The sequence below is a fragment of the Mercenaria mercenaria genome, chromosome 14, assembly GCF_021730395.1.
Source record: "Mercenaria mercenaria strain notata chromosome 14, MADL_Memer_1, whole genome shotgun sequence".
NCBI lineage: Eukaryota > Metazoa > Mollusca > Bivalvia > Venerida > Veneridae > Mercenaria > Mercenaria mercenaria.
The window spans coordinates 30,478,134-30,483,697 of NC_069374.1; the positions used below are offsets into that span (position 1 = coordinate 30,478,134).

The 5,564-nt window shown below is 34.3% G+C and overlaps 1 long non-coding RNA gene across 1 annotated transcript; it reads right to left on the bottom strand.

The window, feature by feature from the left end:
* Positions 1-1,042: 1,042 nt before the first annotated feature.
* Positions 1,043-5,326, bottom strand: LOC123527153 (uncharacterized). The gene is made up of 3 exons (XR_006681645.2): positions 5,170-5,326; positions 3,768-3,944; positions 1,043-1,246 (listed from the first exon to the last, which is right to left on the bottom strand). It is a non-coding gene; the product is annotated as an uncharacterized LOC123527153 (long non-coding RNA).
* Between the last annotated feature and the right edge of the window lie 238 nt (positions 5,327-5,564).

Sequence of the window (5,564 nt, forward strand, 5' to 3'; positions counted from 1 at the left end):
TTGCCATTTTTATATAATTGAAATACTATTGTTCGCCGTGTCAATATTAGCATCGAGGACTTTGTAGATGTGGGTGGAGGGGGTTGTCGATAGCTCCGTAGAAAATCTTAAGTTTTTAATTTCTTTGAATCCATGAAAATGAAATTAAATGTCTACTTCAAAGTATTACATGTATTTTTCTTTGTCCTCCACAAGTAATTTATTATAAGACAGACTCCTAATGACCAAGTTGATTGAAATGTGATACAACATAAACGTTTTTGACAGTCTGCGACCATGTTTTTTTTTGTCCTACGTAGAGTGCGCATGCGCGAAATTTTACTTCCGTTACTTAGGAACGGGGCAAGTGTAAATTCATCTTATAGTATTAATAAATACACTTTCTTCGATCAGCCTAAGTGCAGCCGTCTATTTCAACTACCAATTTGAACGTTAGTGTTTCTATTTTAACATTATATTATGTTGGGTCATTCAAATCACTTTAAAGTATATAATACATGGCTTAGACTTTGATAAAACCTAGGTTTTCAAAATTTCAATATATTCTTTGAACGTTCAGGCAACAAAGAGCTAGGACAGTGTACTCTATTTTGTTTGCTGCACACTTTTAAAAGCAAATGAACTCACTGAAGCAAGTTTTCAAAACGGGAGTTTAGGGAAAATGAAAATTTTAGTGACATCCTCGCATACAGAAAGAAACAATCCTTTGACTGTCGTTACTTTACTTGTTCTTTCATGTAATTGAAAGAGATGCTTACGTGCTAGTTCTTAAGCTTAGAATATGTGAGAGGACCCAAAAGCAGATTTTATGACATCGCTATGTTATTGCTATTGTAAAAATAGAAACTTTGTCAGAGTAAGTAATTAAATCAATGGTTTTCATCTATTAAAGCCTCATACAATGAGATTCATTTTTTCATCTAAGTGTTAAATTTTAGAAAATTAAAACTCCAATAAAATCTGTTAAACCGCTTTTCATTTTTTTTTTCTTTTTCTTAACCATTTGTCACACAAAATCATAAAATAAACAAATTACTCGACGTTTCCCAACGAAAAATAAGGATTTATTTTGACAGATGTCTTATACATACATTACATATAACAAATAGATGTAAAGTAAAAAGCAATTGCAATTAACAGCTGTGAACCGGTCGCAGTTGTTATTTTTGTCCCCGAAGATGTATAAATTAAGTGCGATGGCCAAAATATAATCACGTGATCGCCTTCCACCTCGCTTTGAAATACTCTGAAAAACAAGAAAGAAAAATGACTATCATTGGAATTATAAGATGTGTTATATGAGATAAAAATAATAAACGAGCCTGAGGGAATTGCAAAAATTGTAATTATTATACATGTAAACTATAGGTAAATAAATGAAATATGTGCAGTTTCTAACTCCAAATGCACTGCCATCTCCCCCTACTCCGCAACACACCCACCTAACCCCGTGTCGCCAATGCGCTTACTCGCGTACGCCTCTTGTTTACTGTCTTTCAAATTCAGCGTCGGTTCAATTTTTGTCGATTACTGTAAATGTATTGAATCGCGTATAACTTGTGCGATCGTTTGTTTGTAGGAATCATGTCAACGATTTTGGGATGTATCAGTCGGTATGTCTTTGAATAATTTCTCACAGAATTCATACAAATCTTGAAAGCATCAAGAAAAATAATTGTTTATGCTCAAAATAACTCACAAGTAAAATTATTATTGTCGACAGTGTGTTCCTGTTTATCGCATTTTATGTGATTTTTAAAAATATTGGAAATGTCGTGTTTGTAATAACGAGAAATGACCTTTTAAAACCATTGGATTCATGATTTTTATAATGTTATTGATTTGTGCGCACCGATATGGGTTTTTAAAACATATAGACAACAGAAACGCAATGGCAAATAAAAACTGTACTTAAAGTCATTACATATAAAATCAATACATTTAGTCTTCATGTTATGATTTTTATGCAAGAATAGCTTATTATTTTGTGAATTAACTTTTGCAGAAGTTTAAGGGATATGCTAGTGACCTCGGTCAACAGAAATACCACAGGTTTCTACTTCTTCAGACGTTTATACACAAAAGAAAATGTGCATTATCCCCATAGCAAAACAAATTTACTTCTTAGAGTCCCCAAAAGTCTTTCCTGCGTTGTAACGATATAATAAAGCTATTATTATAGTAGCTTGATATAGGATGCTGTATTTGGCTCGAGTGGATTTTGCTAGATCGGGTCTCACGAGGCGCGCAATCGCCGAGTGTGATCCGTCCTTGCAAAGTCCACAAGAGCCAAATACAAATCCCAGATCGAGCTACTGTTTTAATGACCCTTTTATTATTATACGTCCACTATTTCTTTGTGTTTGTCTAAAGTATGTTAAAACAGATATGAGTGAAGCTTTTTGTGTGCGCTATTTATAGACCTGTGTCAGGTCATGCATTAAAATGAAAGTAGTCCGACAACATACAATTCAAGAGATACAGTACTTGTAAAATACAAGCCGTATTTTTGACAGAGGTTTAAGTAATACTATATAATTAAAAAAGATAATGCAAAGAGAAGGAAAAATAACAGCACCCTTCATAACATACTCATAAATATTGAACAAAGATTAGACATTAGATCTATACGTAAAATTATAAATCATAAAGTTTGATTGGAAAACCTGATGCTGGGTGCTGCTATATATAATTAAGATCGAGACACTTAAATGCTAATTTGATCATTTTAAGCATAATGTTTAAGTTTTTCGGAGTTTGCTCTCGCAAACAGTCCTGACTAAGTAGATATAAAAAAAATATGAAATTCTCAGTTATAACTGGATTATTGCGGGCCTGTGAAGAATTTTTCAGATACATGCATACTGCATGACTTAAGTATGGTGGCTTTTCAAGACAATTCGTTTTCGTTGTGCCACGTTGGCGCTCCCGCGACTTATGTAGCAAATTTTGTTGTGCTGTTATGTAGCGCGCGCTAATCGAGACAACCAAACACTGCATATACTTAATTTTGGGCCTTGGTTTGCTATCAAGAAAGACACAATGAAATGCACTTCATAAACTGCGCGCGCGTCAACAACGTCAAATGAAATGTCCTTAACCAGCACCATACTTTGAAAACTATTTCAAGTCTTAAAGTTAAACTCAGATCCAAGCATGGAACATACCACACATTAGACATAAAAATGCAAAAAGCACTCCCTAATGTTTATAGAGAATTTTGACTTGTCAACACACAGCACACAACCATACAAGTAATTCTTGTCCCTTTCAACCGGTGTCGTTCTGTCGCGTAGGTAAAAACAGGTAGGAATATCATTTGTGTAATTCATTGATCTCTAGTATAATGCCAACTCTCATGATGCTGATACATGTTGTTTTATTTGCAATGAATGTAGAATTCTATTTCTGAAAAAATGGTATTGTGGCTACACTGAGCTTGAATCTGTGTAAAGATCCTTTGGAAACACAGAACGCTGCCAAGCAACATTAAAGCAGAGTCATGAGAAGTAATGAAAGGTGCAACACCTCTCACACCTCTCACGCCTCTCACACCTCCTAGCATCAGCTTACGTGGAACACTATCATAGTAAAACCGAATGTTCTCCATGATCATAAAGGACGAGAAAATATAACAACATTGAGTCCAGGTACTTCACTTTTTGCAGAAATAAATGAGCAAAACTGACACGACTTAGTGGTTAAAAATGACATTGCTGCAAAAAAATGAAATATTCCAAAAAGTAGAAAACCATGTGTTTCCTTACTGATTAAGTGGCATGGTCACTAATATCTTCCCCAAGTTCTACAGCAGGCTTTGATGCCCCAGCGGCGGACAGCGCGTATCCCACAAGCTCTCGGCCACAGGTATCTAAATGCATACTCTTCATACAGAGGTGCTGTATACACACACCTTCTTCTACAAACATAGCTGTAGCAAATACCTAAAAACATAGAAATGTTAGTATAAAATATATACCAAGATTTATTCAGATTTTCAACAACTTTTGACTAGTTTTGTTATAGACATGTCAGAAATAAAAACTGTTGCTTGATCTGTTATTTAACTTGTACCGAATTCGGCTTTTCAACGAATTTCATCTATGCACAAGGATATATTCTAAATTTTAAAAAATGGTCTCTAAAGACACATGCCTTTTTGCACAAATCTGGCAGTAATCAGTTAACATGATATGCTAATAGTTTCAAATATTTTCAGAACTAGAATGCGCTATCCGAATTCTCATTTGCTTTTCGCGTCAGTGAAAAATCGGTTGTGGTCACAATAGCCTAAATAGTTTTCCCTATATATTCTGTATAAAACTGACCTTTTTCAAAGAGCTACCAAACATAGCTAGACCCATTTCAGAGAACAAATCCTTACCTCATTTTAAAGAGTTATGATAAAACTGATATAAAATGAAGAGAAAAGTAGGGGTCATGTATCTTCTAAGAGAGATTTCTCTGGTCACATTTACTTACTATAAACTGACATCAAAATCACACTGCTGTGACCTGGAAGTACTACTCATACTAAAATTGAGCTTGACTTCACCAAATACAACCTGCTCTCCCATTTTTCCTACCAAAATGTCAACAATACATCCACAATGAAATTTAAACAAAAACTAGCCTCAATTTAGACCTCTGTTGCCATGCCAAGTGAAAAATTAGTGTTCAAATACCTGGCAGCCATTACGCGACTAGACCAGATGGCTCCCACACTGGTTCCTTTAGTTTAGTTAGGCCTTGTACATGTATAAACATAAAGTACAAAACATTTTTATCAGTTATTTATCGAATTAAATCTGTGACATAAACCTTGTAGCTATATGTTCAAAATTTCAAAATATATATAAGCCTGGAAAAGACATGAAATAAAAAAAGTTACTGTTTTACATGCAAGATCAAAATGTATTCCAATCGCGAACACCAGATCTGGCATTTTTGTCGTGGCTTCGTCACTCGTGAAAAAAAAATGCTTCTGATGACCACTCAGTGGAAGATTGATCCTCCATAGAAAATTCTGTTCTATTTTAACTTATGCAATTTACTACACGATTTTTTTCCCGCAAAAATGTTAATAGTAACGAAATAAATGCAAAAAAATAAAAATTCAATCCTTCAAAGGTAGCCTATATTCAAACAGTAAATCCTAGATATAATTACCTTCTACATAATACATTTGTAAAGCCATTAGACTGCACAGCATAAGAACGATCACAAGTTTTGAGTTCATCTTTAAAACAGTCTTCCTCCTTTCAGAAAGAACCGACCCGATGGTATAGCTGCCGGTAAAAAGACTGGTCTAATCTTTTAAATAGACTTCTTTTCTCCCATCCATTTTTTTGCTTCACTGCGTTGATTGATCGGCTGCCGCATACGTAAGCAAACTGCCTTTGTTTATACGTTGTTTGTATACAGCTCAGCGGAAATATACGTGCATTAGAAACCCTTAATTGTACTAAAGTGATAAAAACGTCAGTTATGAAACAGGTTATTTCTCTACTAATGTTATTTTTGAACTCAATAAAGGAAATAAAAATTATTAAACGCTTCATCAT